Source organism: Diorhabda carinulata, chromosome 2, assembly GCF_026250575.1.
Source record: "Diorhabda carinulata isolate Delta chromosome 2, icDioCari1.1, whole genome shotgun sequence".
Taxonomy (NCBI): Eukaryota; Metazoa; Arthropoda; class Insecta; order Coleoptera; family Chrysomelidae; genus Diorhabda; species Diorhabda carinulata.
The window spans coordinates 12709417-12727315 of NC_079461.1; the positions used below are offsets into that span (position 1 = coordinate 12709417).

Consider the following 17899-nt stretch of genomic DNA (forward strand, 5'->3'; position numbering starts at 1 on the left):
GTCTGAAGTAAACAAAAACAGTACAATTCGCTTGTATTGTTACGTTGTGTGAATTTTGGAATGCATAAAACATATTGTTGTAACTATTACTATCACCTTAACGCAGCGTTTACGAATAAAAACAAGAATTTGCTAATGTGACAGCCTTCTTTTTTTTTAACAAAACTGTGGAGAAAATGATAGAAGGCTGGGTTAGGATAAAGCAAAGCTAATTGCAAAATAAGAATTCTATATTTTGCCGAGAAACTAAACCTTATTACGAATTAAGAAGATGACATCCGAAGAATTCTCATTTTCTAAAAAACACAAAAGCAGGCCAACACCAAAGGAACCCCAGCGATGCAAATTGTTAATAAGAAATAGAATAATTGAGCAAGACATGTAATTCCAACATCTCTAAAGCCAAAATTACAACCGTTGGATCCTGAAAAAGGAAGTGAAGAAACATGTAAACAAAGTCACAGAATTACTACGACCTCGCAAATAACATATGGAAAAAAGAATAGGCTTAAAAGTACAGTCAATAATTTGATATAAAATAGATGATGTAGTCAGATGGATTAGTAAGAGACGAAGTGAATGAAACTAGATGTTGACCCTATGAAATAAGACCTAACAGAGGCAAAAGCAAAACGATGGCAAAGCAGCTGACACTGTACATCATAGGAATGCCGACATAGACAGGAACGACTTTAGAAAATGTTACAGGGAAAGAAATATTAATCAAACGAGGAAGTCATGTTCTTATTTCTAGAACGTTGTTTGGTTTTTACAAAAAATTATCATGCAATTTAAATAGAAAGTGGTAAATAAGAAAGTTCAGTGAAACATATATGTCTAACTATGTGGAATATATAAGAAAATCTTCGAATACATTATTTTAGACTAAACTATAAAATTAGACTAAAACTGATAAAAAAATTATTGTTATTATAGGTATATAGAAAGAAGGAATTTGTATTGATAATTGTAATGTAAAATCAATCCGTTATAATAAATAAATTCTTGCTTCGTCGACTGCTGTGAAGCTTAATTCATTTTTTCCACTCCTATCAATGATTGTAATAACTGCGAAATAAATTTTAACAATAGAATGTGAGCATACTCAATCAAGAGTGGAAATAATTCTAAAATAATTGCTTCTTTTTGATATGTACTTTCATTCCGTGACTTGTGTTAGAATAAATATTCAGTATTCAATCAGTATTATGCACTGATGAATTGTTAACGTCAATGAGAATCATCTTCGTTCAATTCTTGAGCGATTAACATCTTGTATGGATAAAATTTATGTTGATAATACAGTGAGCATAATTTATTGATTCTTTAGATACATTAGCGATTGTTCTCAATTATTGCATATGTATCCATGGGTATTTATCATGTTTTTGGTTTTACTAACAGAGGCAGTTGATGACGCTTGAATACACATGAGTCTGTAGTGTGTGGATACGAAATTTTACTATATTATTGTATATAAGCCTTGTAGGACACATTACAGAAGGGTTCATATTAGTTCAGATAAATGTAAATGAAGGTTGGACATGTGGATTTTGGAATATTCCACGTTTATGCCACTAAACGGGACTATCTTTATTTATTATTTCTATTACAAAATTATCAGTCTCGTTCAATGTGCACTCTCTACTTATTTTCATTCTTTCGTCGGTTATCAAAATGTTTTTGAAAGTTATGAATTAGGTAAATTACCAAGATATCATCTGGAGTACCCACCATTCAATTTCTTGTAATATTCTGCCAAAAACGTCCCTTATGTATGCATAATTTTCACTTTGAGGCAATAATAGCCATCTCAATGCTTTAGAATTAATTTTTTCCAAGTATTCATTTTATCTTTGTTTCTTTAAAAGTTTTATTAAAAAGCTACCCTTTGAATGCCAAATAAGTTATAGGACCTGAATTTTAGCCTCTTCTTTTCTGTATATTTAATTTTAAATTGAGAACAATATTGTATATTATTAATTTCAACAAATCAAAAAATATAACTTCGGTAAATAAGAAAACGATTTTTTGATAAAGAAGAATTGCGAATAAACAGCAACTCAATAAAATAGTGTTGTAATCTGAGAAAAGAAAACCAACAATTAGGGGAACGAAAAAATGTTTTTTTTTCTGTGACTAGACAAAGTTTGACATTTTATCTCTATTGACACGTAACAAAATGTCACGTTTTATGAAATTACATCATTCTTTACTTCCTAAGTTTCACAATTAATAACGTCCATTAAATGAACTTCATCGGGAGCATTATTTACAAAAAAAAACATTTATTTATTTAATATAAATCGCAGCTTTCCTGGACTTGTATCCTTTCCCATTTTGATTTAGAAATATAATTAGTTTGAATACGCGGTTTCGTAGATTCTCCGCAATTTAGCTGGCACTGACGTGCTGCTACTTTGGCTGCTTCTAATAATTCCTGTGGCGTCCAAAAAAACTCGGAATCAAACATTTCTAACTTTATATTTTAAGGTTTTTTGGAGAAATTGTTCTGGGTGCCAAAAGTATGAAAAGGAAATTTGAGTATACGACATACACTTATCCTCCTGTAGATAGATATTGATCTGTTTGATAACTTTTTCATTAAAAACGACTCATACAATCAAGCTCTCGTTGATTGCTCACTTTCGACAATCCAATATTACAAACAAGTCGAACATAAAAATACTCTTTTATTAACAATGAAAGAAAGTAATAAGCCAATGACCGATCAATTCACTTTTAATAAACCCGAGAAGTAAATCACTGGAATCGATTCATTTATTTTTATGTCTTTCTAACACTTCTCTGCCAAAGTAATGCTTTATTATTATTCTCGGAAATGTGTATGATGTGAAATCTGACACCAGTCAAGTACTTACTGTACCACATGTTATTGTACGCCTAGTTGACTCTGAAACAGATCATTTCACTACCGCGTTACGTTACCACGTCAAAGCAGTTACGGCATTAATTGGATAATGTTTTTGTAAGGAAATCATGTATGTATTGTATTCCTTTAACATAATAAGATGAAACTAGAACTAAATATAATCCTCAATTAACTAATATTTTTGGACCGTTAGTTACAGTTATTTCATTTTGGATATAAACTTTCTATAAAGTGTGAGTTTATTTCTAAAAAAACTTGTTACAGTCGCATTTAAAAATTAGTTTTCACAATATATTATCACAACCGTCATTCTTTAATGTACAAAGTAAAATGAAACCATTATTGTATAATATATGTTCAATTAGATTGATTCGGTTCTCCAGCCAGTCTGCATCCATACCTTTGTGTATGACTGCATTTCATTATTCTGCCTCCAAAATACGGAGAGTCTTTCCAAACTTCATACTACCAGTTTCATGTTGTTTTTGAGCGTCTGGAGAAGTTTCTCAAACTTCTCACTTGATATGGTTCGACGCATCTCGTGAGGCCACACATTATGGTCGAAAATATCGAATCGTTGCCTATTTTTGGACAAGGCTGTCTGCTTCAACATCACCTGGTTACGTGGTAGTCACATCAGGGTTATTTTGTTTCTGTTACCTAGTACTTTTAGAGTTTGTATACAATGCAATAAATATAGTCTTAGTATAGAATAATAAAATAAGGATTCCAAAGAAAGAAAGAAAGAAAAGTCGATAGCTGGTTTGGTTTTTATTCTAGGCGTAATTTTCTATTTCAACGGTGTCATCTGCGGAAGCTGATATCATCTAACAGACGTCTTATCATTCATGCGTTCTGATGCGTTCAAAGACAACGTCCACAAACTAAAAGTTCTCATCTATGAATGGTAACCAAAGAGAACGGCGACGAGTTATGTAATCACTGAAGATTATACCTGGTTATTCAAGTACCTCGAGACCTGTAAACGAATTTGGCATTTAGTATAGGTGGGGTACATCCAAACAGTAACATTCATTTTAAATCTGATACTATGAATTTTTAATCAACAGATGATCTGATATTTTGCTGTAAAAGCAAATAAAGTCACCTCCTTGAACGGAAAGATGAGTAGAAGAGATTTATATGGATGATAGTATATCTAATAACTGCATATAGGAAAAAAATCGAAGATCCTTCTAGCTCTATGTGTTCCTTAGAAGAAACGATAACAACTACAATTGTTAATATAACAAATGTTAATAATAAATTGATTTAATTGTGATTGATTTTCTTTATTCTGTTAGTAAATAATGTGGTCTTTTATATGCTTCACAAGTGTGAAGAAAACTTCAATTAAAAGGTGATTCACTATCGTTCAACATTAACATACTTCATGATATAAATAATAATTGAGGGATGCAATTGATTTGTATTGGGCACGGAGAAAGTACGGGTCCAGAATGAAGAAAATAAGAGAGTTGATTCATTCCCTCCATCCCTGACCCTTTTATAAATCAAAACAAATATTTAGTTGCTAGACAGCTCTAAGCGTGTCAAAATAAATGCAATGAAAACATGGTTAAAATAAAGAGAATTAGAGCAATCACATAATGATATTTCACGCAAACAAACTGAATATGTAAGAATAAGAAAAGATGAAACTATAATAATTGGTAACAAGAGAACTCATAAAAGTTACTATTCATCAACACGAAATAAAAGAAGCAGAAGATACCCACCCTTCAGAGTAATACAAATCGGATCGTATTTTATAATTAAAGTTTATCGCGAAGATACGAAAAAAAAAAATTGAAAATATGAAAAAGCTTTGAACTCAGGCAATTTAATATTATGGATTGAATAATGGAAATGGAACCATCTGTATAACTTTTGTAGAGCCTATTTGAACTTGCATGAAAACTTATAGAGAAAAAAAGAGATGATAGACATGATGATAATCATTTGAAGGCATAATGTGTTATTTCTAGACTGCAACATGTCAGAAACGAAGACATCACAAAAAAAATAAAGCGCATCCAAATAACAGCAGAACGGCAGCTATTATTGCACGGATTTGTAATGAAAATGGAGGATACGGAGCGAGCGTTAAGATTTATATCTTGTAATAGTAGAAAGAGAAGAAGACCGTACAATAAATATGAGGATTTGGGAAAAAATCAGCCACAGGAGAGGATTATTATTGGAAGGTGGAAAGATAGGGGAAAAAGCGAATAAGTGCGCGTTAAGTGTTAGAATTTGCCTTATCATGTCAATACAATGCTATACATTATATTTAGAATTGTAGCCTCTCAAATTGTGCTCAAACAACTGATTACATGTTCTATTTTGTCCTACATCTGTCCATTAAAGTCATGCAATCCTGTATAATCTGATGTTCTCATCTACTTTTTTATCTTCCTGGCAATATTAATATTTTCTCTTTCGGTCTCATTCTGTAATTTTCCGTTCCCTTCTTTCGATGTTTCCATAATGTAATAATTTTTTGATTCAATTCATATATTCTTAGTTTTTCTTCGTCCATATTTTTTACCTCATAGTTTCAACCGCGAATGTAACTACAGGTTTTGTCGCTGCCTTCTAGACTTTAGATGTCCGACATATTCTCTAACCCTGCATTATGGTTTTCTACTTACTATATACCCTATACCCTGTATGAATTATTTTGAATTTTGAGGAGCTTGACGATTCTTATCATACAAAGGGTAGCTTATTGAACATCGCTGGGAAAAATATATGGAGCTAAAAGGAGATTACGTATATTTTTTTCCAAAATTTCTGTATTCTCTTTGTTGGGACAGGTACTTCTGAAACCATCCTCGTATTTTAGCGGAAGAAAAATAACTCATAACTTTAAATTCAAATTATTTTCTCTAGTGCGTACTACAAAATTGATTGTTATTAATAGTGTTTCTAACCTAGTTGTATTATGATTAATCGGCAGTTTAGTCAATAAAAACTTATAACAGGCAATTAGTTCGATAACTACTGCACATGGCAAAGTAATTAGGTTTCTAATATATAATCAAGAACCAATTCTGGTCGGTTATAATTTTTTATTATCTCAAATATTTGATTTGTTTCTTTTGTAATTTTGAATACATGTTCACATTTTCAACTAATGGCTATTGATTTCCAACCCAGATATTTAGCAAATTAGTGAATTTTAATTCAAAATTTATACATTAAATAACCGTTTATAAATATTTTGAACATAAACAAAATAGCTTTTAAATTATTCAATAAATGCACTTTTCCATTCTAATGAACAGTATCAAATAAATCCTGGTATCTATCTGTCATCAGTTAAATATGTGATCTTTTATCTTTCCACCTCTCTGAATCTATTTCCTTGACTTGCAATCCTTCCAAATTCCTATTGTTTGGTCTTGATCTCTCTAGGTCCGTATAGGTTTTGTTATTTTCTTTAGAAAATTCTCAAAATTCTTCTAGGAGGCTTAGAAACTAATCTGCCATTTTTCTTAACGTTCTTTTTTACTAAGGCCTGTTTCATAAGTATTCGGTTCTATTCGCTTCAGTTCGTTCGGTCGCAACCGACAAAGTATGCAATGATCCTTTGGTTTCTGTTCGGTTACTAATGGAAACAATACAACATCGAATAATTAAAAAAAATTATTTGGATTACGATAATGAGGAATGACATTTATTTAAAATATATACGCATTTTTGATACATCATTTCTTGCGAAAAAACATAATATAAACTTTGCGAAAACCGTGTGACAAGGTTTCATTTGATTCCGGTTTCTATCAAAAACGAACCGAATGGAAACGAATAAGCATGAAACAGGCCTAATATGACGATTTTTTTCATCAATCGGTATTAAAACGGTTATGTTTTGTTCTTTTGCTTTCTTGGTACATGATGTAATAGCCTGAATCTATGTGAAGGGTATTTACGCGTTGTTTCATTGATTCATATGCCAAGTTCGTAAGCACGTGCAGAAAACGAAAAGTACAGAAGAATTTTGAAATAATGGAGCTGGCTAACTGTTTTCTAGCTGAAATGGACAATTTATTTATTAGAAAACTTGTCAAATTATGATATCATTTTTTCTGCAATTTCCATCAGGTTATGTAGGATTATAATCTATTTCGGAAATGTATGGAGCAATAAAATGGGTAATTCCGTCCAGTTCGGCTCAATTTCGTTGTCAGCCATAGGTGTAGGTCTTGATATATTGTGTAGGGATTACTAAGGTAATTAGATTATATAGTTACGTTTAACAGGTACCGTTTAACCTTCTATTAGTGCCTCTGCCTATTTCCAACCCTATTTTAGATTCGGCTTTCCTTTTGACGAGTATCCTACCGGCACACTAATTTCAGTGTTTGTGAATGGATAACAATAGGCTAAACCCATAAATTGACCCAAACCCGGGTGGTACTACCTGCACATGATAAAAAAAATGTTTTACAATGAAATCAATGCCAAACTATGAAAGTGGCTTAAATATTCGTTGGGTCACTCTGTGGTCCCTTTGCATGTCTAATGAGATGTTATTGCTCTCTACCTTTCTGAAATAAACTATAAAGCACATCGACCCAGTAGTACATATTTCAACAATTATTTCTATATATTAGGCTTTGGTTCCAAGTAAATTTAATATAATTACAAATCTGCTACCTAGCGCCATAATTTTAGTACCTTTGCAAAATCAAATGTCATCATTTTCCAAAATAAGATATGATCAGGAATATTTTTGTAACGAGGTGTAGTTATAATTTCTGCTGCGAATTGTGTTAAGGAAGACAGTGAAACCGGGAATTTTCAAAGAACTGAATTTTTCAATCTAAGTTACATTTAATGTACATTGACGGTTTAATAATTACTCTTGGAGTAGACAATAGCATTACCTACACGATTTTTGAAGCAAAGTTCAAACAATTACTTTTATACCGTCCAATCAAAATAATTACAAATCCTTAATACATTAAGGATGTTCAATATTTAGATCCTTTCGCAGATTTTACAAATTGAGTTATTCATTCTCTTATTTAGTTCACATTTGAGTTCTGAAGAATCGTTCTGCGTAAATGAAAAAATTAACGACTAAAATGATTGTCAGTGACTGTCTCGAACGTACAGCATTACAGTATTTTCGTATGACCACTTTTAAATACAGAGATCCAATTATAAATCATTCCACCAGACAAAGCATTTTCGAAATAATATATATCTAGCTTTTTCTCGGTTTCTTTAATTAATTGTCCAAAAAAAATTAACGTTAACTTTCTTTATATGAGTATTAGCAGAGCGAAACCCGGCGTTGCTCGGGCCGAAATATATCGCATGTTTAATGGTATAGAAACTATATTAAGATACATTTTTAACTGAATTTCGGTTTATGTACCATAAGGCACCGAAATTTCCAGTACCAGAATACTCTAGAATATTTAGATGTACATCACTTCGATATGGATCTTTTAGATCAACAATAACACTCGTACACATTTTGGAACTTGTCAGATCAATCCAAAAATTTGTAGAGTTTTCTAGAAAATCTTAAATCGCTTATAGAAATTGCACTTCTTTTGGAATTTTTTAGATCATTCTAGAACTTTCTGGAACAATTTTAAATCGATCATAATAAATTAAACTCATTTTGGAACTTTCCAGATAATTTCGGAAATTTCTAGAGCAATCTAAATCATTCGTAATGAATTGCACTCATTTTGGAACTTTCCAGATAATTAATGAAATTTCTAGAACATTCTAAACCGACTACATTAGTTTTCCCTAATTTTAGAACTTTCCAAATCATTCGAAGAATTTTTAGAACTTTCTAGATCATTCTAAATCGAACATAATAAATTGCAATCATTTTCGAACTTTCCAAATAATTCAGGAAATTTCTAGAACTTTCTAAATCGATTACAATAATTTACACTCTTTTTAGAAGTTTCCAGATCATTCCAAAAAATTTTAGAACTTTCTAGAACATTCTAAATCGAACATAATATATTGCAATCATTTTGGAACTTTCCAGATCATTTGGGAAATTTCAAAAAATGTTTAATAGATGAAAATATTATTCAGAATATATTCCAATTATTATCTCATTTTGTTGTTAAAATAGTTATTCGTGATGATAAAAAAGTCCTTTTTTTGAGTGTTTCTTTTGAAATGTGTGGTAAAGACTGAAAGAAGATTAAAACGTCAACAATATTATCTATAATAAATACTGTTGATTGAAATAGATCTAAAATCACGATCCTTTATTCAAGAAAATACAGAACTTATAACATTCAAAGTTATAGAATTTTTTTCCGGATTATCGTTTATCACATGCATGATTTTCATACAAATTAGCATTTTCCTATTTCATTATTTGAAAAACACTCAAAGACAAGTATACTTACTGTAACGTTAATCGAATATTCATAGAAGTTGCAATACTTGTTTAGATAAGATCTTTAGCTATTTACATGAATTAATTATTGAAAAGCTGAAGATTAAAGTTAGCCGCTTATCGCATGTATTTCATTAACATAATGTAGGTTGAAGTGTTATGTATACACTAAAAACAAATAAATATCCACATGGTATAACTTTACGCAATGAGTGGATCACTGATTGTGATCAGTTTAAATAAAAGCCCAAATAATTATCTCCCTGACATTCAATTTTCATCATAGAAATAATTTATCAATATGAGTCAAGAAAACAAAAATTCCAAAGATCATATAATTAACATGGATAATATGCCTTTCGGTACTGCTCCATGAACAAAAGAGAGAGAGAGAGAGAGAGAGAGAGAGAGAGAGACGGGTGGGTTGGATAAAGAAAATTTTTCTATAGGAGGAAGGTTGGTTGAAGTTGGCCCTTATATAGGAGTTGCTCTTCTGCAGGACTGGGGTTGTGGTGATTGCATTCTGATTATGCTGTCCTGGCTTAAGAAGGGAAAAAAGCGGACGACCAATGGCTAGAGGAAGACGAAAAGAGAGCTTCTATTTTTTTCTTTGCTTCTGTTTTTTTATTTTCAATTTAATTGGAGGGCGGGCGGGTACATATACGGCAGCATTTTTCCTTATCATCGACCATTTGACTGGTGAACCGGTTCATCATGTTACAGGAAAACCTGCAACACCGACGATCGAAGAAGTATGAGTGATAGCGTGTTATCTTGTAGAAAAATTATCTAGGAAGTTAAGGTAGATCCATGAACAAAGAAAAAAGACAGTATATGAGTTTAGAACGTGAAGTAAGTGTTGGTACAAAAAATAATAAAATATTCACATGAGATTTGGATCACAAAAGTAGTTGGTTTTCATGGGTGTTTCAATATAGTGATTAATTCTTAATGTTACTAGTGACAGTTATTTATTGTAATTAGATACTTACTTTAAAACTTAACATTGCTTACCGAACAGAAAAAAGTAACCATTCTAATAATGAGAGGTTACGGAGATTGTGAAAGAACTGAATTAAATCTAAAAGTGTCTCAGCAAAAAACGTAGCTAATGATGGAAAATTCTTGTACGTTAGGCAAAATTTTTATAAAATGCACCAGGAAAGGTGTATTATAACATAGAGTTAGTAAAGGATACATATTTAACATTATTAAGAAGTATAAGTATCATTTACATAAAGCAACGATCTTCCAAGACATACCTGAAGATGATTACCGCCTCATGGTATTTTGTAGAACTATAATCCAAAAGGTAGATGCTTATACAAATTACACAAATGAGAGATTTGTCCGATGAACCAACATTTATGTTAAATGGTAAAGTTAGTCGCCACAACTAAAAGACCATATTATTAACGAACATTTAGAAAGTGATAGCAGAAGATTTGCACAAGTGAATGAGGATAATAAAACTCTAATCCACTCCATATGCAAAATTGCCAATGGAATAAAATAGTAAGTAATTCAAATCTTGCTGTCGATGTTCTGTTTACGGAAAGACATTCTCTCCAGTTCTGGCGCTATAAAAACCATATATTTACTTATGTAAATCCACATGCTTCAAGTGTACGACGAGTCCAACAAACCATTAAATTTAATGTATGACTCATTATCACCGATAATAATTTCTCGGGACAATTTTCCTTCCTTGCACGATTGATCTATATCTTCATTTCTTTAAAAATGTACTACCAGTTATTTTCAATAGTAATATTTTCAATAATAATAAGGTGTATGGTGCTTAAGCATGTAAGTGCACTTCACATTTTGCAGTGAGAGTTAGAGAACAACGTTAAAAGGATCTTTACACTCAACAAATTCACCTGGTCGGAATCATCTAGAGTTTTACGAGGATAGTCCCAGTAGTATCTGACATGACCTAGAGATGTTGGTAGTTGCTTGAAAAGTATCACTGTATTAGGAAGTACACAATCTATATAGCATATATTTCAAGTTTGAAGACGCTACGTTGTTCAGTATTTGTTTGGAAGCCATCAATAGTGAACGTTTTCAGTGAATTTGTAAACATTTGTAAAAATTGGTTATAGTTATGTAATAATACTTTTATTTGAAAGGTATTAGCCTAACCAATATAAAAGCTGAAGTAGATTCAGGTGTGAAAAGGGAGATCCGGTTCCAAAGAAGGCAAAGACCGTTCCTTCTTCAGACAAGGTCATGGCGTCCGTTTTTTGATTTTATTATTTTGAAAATGAAAAAAAGATCAACGGCGAGTGATATGCTACCATATTGTAACGTTTGAACAAAGCAATCAAGCAAAAACGGCCCCATTTGGCCAAGAAGAAAATTTTATTATAAACAGGGTATCGAAATTATTGACCATCGCTGGAAAAAGTGTATGGAACTAGAAAGAGAAAATAAATCTACTTTTTTCCAAAATTTTGTGTTTTCTTTATTGCGCCAGGAATTTCTGATAGGATTCTCGTATGTGTGTAGATCTAGTATCACTTTCCCTAACTTAATCGTAGAAAATCTTCGAAATTGCATCAGACACATCTGTTACGTAATAGTAACCATCCATACCTTTTCGCACAAGTTCAGCAATAAATTAGACGTTGTGTGGATGCTTGTATTTTAAATGGTGGCGTAAATTTTGAATATCTGCACTAGAGCGTAGTACTTTTTCCTTTGTTTATATCATTTATACATTCATATATACTAAGCTTATTTATTAAAAACAATTGGAGGCCCCATAACTCATTAAAATCTTATCACATAAATTTATGATAATTTTTCGACCACAGAAATCATTCACATTATTTTGAAAACACCCCGTATATTAGCATGGAAAGAATTTGAAAATCAATTAGAAGTAGTATACATCCTTAGAAAGTTTTACAGTGTTAATATAAGTTATCATTAATCGCATCTTTTTACGTTCAACTACTATTCTCTGCATTTTAATTAACAAGTATGTCTCGGTGGTAATATTCGTATGGGAACATTCTTTACATGTAGCGTCCCGTCACGTTTTGGCACGCCTAAAGTGTGAAGTAGGCCTTGAGATAAAGAGAGAATCTTTTCGAACCGTATTTAACCTCTAGTGACTCGTATGATGTCATATTCGAGTCGGCGATATTGTTAATGTTTTCATATTTACATCTTGTTTTTGTATTTACAAATTTAGACATTGACCTACGAGTTAAACGAGATCAAGTTATTCTAAGCGGTTGCTAACTGGAACAAATGACTTTAGTGGATCGAAATCCTGAGGGGGCTCCTTGTATACCTGCCTACACTAAAATAAATTGATTCTAATAAAGGTGATATTGTGTATGGAGAAAGTTGGTCATATATTCAAAGTTGTACCTTTTTATTGATTTAGGAGATAAGCTCGTTTGTTTTTGTCTGTTGTACTGCTAAATTGTCACTACATCATTTTCCGAAGCTCCTATATTTCAATAGTTATTTGTTGTATGCAATTTTAATTATTCTTCTAACGTCCATCCAACTGATATGCTCGATCCATTCTTTTTTTCTACCCAACACTCAGTTATTAACGTTTATTAGCTTGCATGTTCTTCTAATATTCTCTCTCACTTCTCTCTCGAACCATAAAAATTTTTATAGTTATTATACGGAGTATTTTCATTTCGGTTTTCTCTGCAGTTTAATTTTTTTTATTGTTTCTATTTTAATATCTTTAATACTTCTAATTGTGTCCTGAAAATACTTAAATTCCATCATCTCCGCAATCTCAGGACTCAATTGTGGAAAGGTTTTGACACCATTCCTGAAAATAGGAAGGCCACAACCTGAATGCAACAATGAGATGAGTAAAGATTAATTCAAATTTTATAGAAACTTTTTACTTTGGTTTTAATAGAATAATAACATATCGTAGTTGCGAAATTATTCCAAATAACGTGTACAATTAAAAAAGCAGGAAATGGTGTAGTTATAGTGAGTGCGTTCTCGAGAAATAAGCTACGAACTTGAAAATCATATATGTCGATTTCTCTCCACTTTTACCAAGTAAATTTCTTCCTAGTGTTGAATGATCAATCGTTTATGATATGCATCAGATAAATTGGTTCGTTACAGAATAAAGACAGGTGTCTAACTAGTTTTTTAAAAGAAATAACAAGTTTTGTAAAATTTATCTTATTTCCGAACAGCTTCCTCTAACCTTGTTAAGGAAATGGACCTAAATGTCTCAAAACAAATGTCTTTGTTAATACTTACAGTTAGATATTTCTCTAAAAAACCTTCTAGTATTATGATTTTCAAGGAATGGGTAATGCTTGAAATTTTTGGATACGCGCAACAAACTTTAAGGTAAATAGCTAAGAATTTGTTATGTTTTTATCCGAAATAAGATCTCGACCTGTATGAGTTTTGTACGGTTATTATGATTCTAAAAAGACTAAGAGATTCATTTTTTTTAATATTTGTATTAATAAGCAGAATTTAAGAGAAGACCACATTAGAGGACGAACCTCTTTCTCTTCTGGTCAACCGCCCATCGCAATTAACTCGAAAACATTCAAGCTCTTACAAAAATGGTAAATAGTCTTGTAACGTTTGACGACATCCAGAAGAGAGATGGGATCAGCAGCGGCGTAGACAATTATGCACTAGGTCTAACGAAGCAATGTTCAAGATAGATGCCTCATTTGTAAACTGATGCACAAGAAGCAGCCAGATATGATTTCACTAAATTTATTATTGAAAATTTTTTAACGAACGTTTTTTAATAAAAAATCTGGCGACTGTTTGGTACATTAGAGGAGAACTTTTCGAAGAAAACTCAACGATCAGGCATTGTTCGAAAAAAAAGTGGCTACGTTGTTTTCGTAAAGTAGTTAAAAGTGATTGCTAATCTGGTATATCTGAAAATTGTGAGATTTCGATTTAACTCCGATCAGGAGTTCAATCGTTTCTCTGTCGTGCGTCTTCTTCATATGTAGCTCAAACCTTTAAAGACTTAATGCAGATGAAATTCGACAAATTCGAAACGAGTTTTTTCAAAATTATTTTTCTCGAATTAAAAGAGTTGAATAGGAAATATATTGAAAAAAACATTCAAAAAACGAGTAGTGCGTTGGATATTTAAATATCTTGTCTATGCACGTCCCAAAACACGTTTCCGTCACTATTATAGTATTTGTACAGTAGCGGTTTGAAATGAACGTGTTTTTTTCTCGTGCCGAAAAACGTGAGCAACGTATCGATATCAAATTCCTCGTTAAATTGATAAAAACTCCGACTGAGTGCAATAAATTGTTGCAAAAGGCCTATGGGAACAATTTTCTATTTCATGCGGGTGTTTTTGAGCGGTGTAAGATCACCGTGTGACTGTTTCAACTCCGAAAACGGTGACCAAAATCAACCAAATTGTGCGTGCAGATCGACGATTGAGCATCCGGATGATTACCGAGGCTGTAAACGCCGATAAAAACAGTTAGAAAAATTTTACACGAGGAATTACACATGACAAAAGTCTGTGCGAAGTTAGTGCCAAAAATCTGACTCCTTATCAAAAGCTCTTGCGTAAACTAGTCTGTTCAGATTTCCTTGAAAGGTTAGAAAAAGATCTGCTTTGAAAGGGACCCGATTTGAGTCGATGGAAGCGGTAAAGCAAAAAACAGAAGATCTCCTAAGAACCCTCCCCAAAGAAGACTTCCTGCACTGCTTTGATCAATGGAAAAAACGTATGGAAAGGTGTGTGGCAAAGAGAGGGGAGTATATGGAAGGGGAGCATACGAATGTAAAATAATTTTTATAATAAAACCCTCGTATTACAGATCAATACAAAAGTATCTTTTCAAGTTGAAGCAGATAATACATCTTACACATCTCAATACCTTTTTAGGTATAATAGGATACAGACTAAGATATATAACAAAATAACTGTTGAATATGAATATGAATGCGTCATGCAGGCGTTAAATTCCATTAAATTAGCTTCAATCTCAAAATACGAACCAAATCGCAAATATATGACTGTATATTGAGAATGCAAAATTAGAAGCCAGAATGCTGAAAGTTCAATCTTGAAGCATGTATGAGTACAAATTCCTTTGCTCTGTTCCTGACTCATTTACAATAGAAAATTAACAAAGATTTATATTATTGCCATTTTTCACTGACATTTTTGTTCTCGATATTCTAGCATTTCTAAAGCGTTGCGATATAAAAAGCAGCCTCTGCAAGCCACTGCTCAAATAAATCTATGCCGGCATAAGCTATTGGGGCTGTTGCTATGTCGAATGTAATTAAATGCGTTATCCTGATGTAAGAATAATACTCACTTTTTCTTTTATATTCTCATACGATTTCTCGGAGTACTCATGCGGTTAACCCATCTGAAGGTTACATAAATAATGTTTTCGATGGTGGCAAACCTCGATGTTTTACTCCTGTCTCTTCCTCTTTATCTCTATATCATAGTGATGAATATATTTAGTCTGCAATTGTCACTAATCTTGCAAGAAAAGTTGCTTTGTCTTGTCTATACTGCCTTTCGAGTTTGTTTGTGAGCACATCCATAATCAGTCCGGCAGTAAGTATATTATCCTATCTTCAATTATTTGTTCATTAGCCACACATTGGTATTGCAAGACGAGACACGATTCTGAACAAACTCGTGATCTTTTTATTGGCTCAATTTTATGTTATACTAAGCCAAAAGTTTCCGTTCTGGTGATGAAATCTTCACAACGAGATCATTTTGCAGAAGAATCATTAATTTTTCACTCTGTAATATGTATTAGTCAAGGGAATCTTCACCAAGCACTTAAGAAAACACGACAATTCGCATATGTGTAGTTTCAAAAATCCGTAAGTGAGAAAACACTCATAATTTGAGACCCAGTAGTGAAAGACAGTTATAGGTATAATATAAGATAATATAAGGTCTTATCATGTCAAAATACACCTAATAAAGTGACTAATTAATTGTGGGTAGTTGTACATAGTAAGTGAATGGAAATTTTCTTAATGTGAGCATATTGTTTGTGTCGATTTGCAAGTCTACTTGTAAAATGATCCATATAACTAATTAACTATTTCCTTTTCGATGAAGGAAGAATGTTTTATATTCTAGTAACGGAATTTTTCCTCCATATAATTACCTAGACAATTTTAGAAGATTGCTTTTAACACTGCAACGTAAATAAATGACAGACGCACATACGCCAGGAAGTGGTGACAAAAAACCTAATTTAGTTTCGATTTTATTTTCATCTATTATCCTAAAACAAGACAAAAATACTTATTTTGTGGTTCCAATTCCGAAAAATTCAAACACATTCTTCCATTAAATGGTCATTGACTGTTATGAAAATAATAATTTTTTTATCTCCAGAATACGTCGAGATCTATTCATTGTAACGGAAACGAAGAAAGTTGAAAATTTGAAAATTTACCACATGGATAAATCAAATTAATAACTATATGTATTAAAAATAAAATTACAGCTGGAATGCGGTATTTTCCGATAAATGAATCATGATATCTGTCATTGTCATATTGAGATTTTTATTAAAAGTTTAGTGAAGTTATGAACAATCGGGAACCTGCAAATAATAGTGGCTTTTCGATAATAGCTCGTAAAGTATAAATATTTGGAATTGGATCATTGGAAAAGAGAAAATTTTTTTGAAAAATTCATTTCCCAAAAGTGTACCAGCAATATTAATATTTTAAATTTAACGCTGAAAATGAATATGTCAATGAACAAAAAATGTTTTTAGGTATTTAAATTGGTTGAAGGTTTTAGACAATTTTTTTGTTAGAATTTTATATTCGAATCTATTTTCCAACAACTTAGACGATTGTTAATTAACAGAATTTTCTCCAATGTTATGACATCGTTATGAAATAAGTCAATGATTAAATTATTGCCTTAAAATTTTTTCTCCTTGTGTAGTCCCTTTTCATGTACGTACAAAACAAGATTGCGCCACAAAGTTGTAAAAATATTTTATTTATGTTTTTCACGTTAACAGTTCTCTAAAAAGCCGCGATAAAAATTTTTAAAAATAGTAAAATAACAAAAAATTATTTTTTTAGTAAATAAATGGAAATCGGCAGTAAAGTGGAGATTAATGCCGATTGGTCGATAGAAATCGTCATTGAAATCGCTCTTTAGTACCTAGGCACTGAAGTTACTGTACTGTCAGCCACTTAATGTTCGACAACAGTTGATTACATGTCAATCAGCTTACAACCTTTCAACATTACGAATAATTCAAACTACTCTATCACCATCAATATAAATAAATGAAAAGAAACAAGATTTCCATTCCGATTTAAAAAAAATATATTATTTAGCTCTAAACGCGACACTCATAAACTATTCTACTTGCTAGTATATTTGAATCTGGGCGATTTCGAAAAAAATGTAATGTGTAACGCGGCACTAAAGTCTCTTTATGTCACGAGTCTGGTTAGTTGCCACTGCTAAACACCTAGGTAATCCATCTTCGACCTAATGAAAAAAGTATGACTTTAGTGCCTTGATACGAAAATAAATATGCTTCTTTGTTAATTTAAGAAGATATAACAGAATTATTTATACAAAGTGAGTTTTA

The 17899-nt window shown here is 31.8% G+C and overlaps 1 protein-coding gene and 1 long non-coding RNA gene across 3 annotated transcripts in view; both read right to left on the reverse strand.

Annotated features, from left to right (window-relative positions):
- LOC130904210 (ras-GEF domain-containing family member 1B-like) overlaps nt 1-17899 on the reverse strand; it is a 559401-nt gene that overhangs the window by 209670 nt on the left and 331832 nt on the right. The window lies entirely within an intron of this gene.
- Nucleotides 2339-17899, reverse strand: part of LOC130904213 (uncharacterized) — a 37879-nt gene continuing 22318 nt past the window's right edge. The window contains exon 2 of the long non-coding RNA XR_009060826.1: nt 2339-3872. This is a non-coding gene — a long non-coding RNA (uncharacterized LOC130904213). The remainder of the gene's footprint in view (nt 3873-17899) is intronic.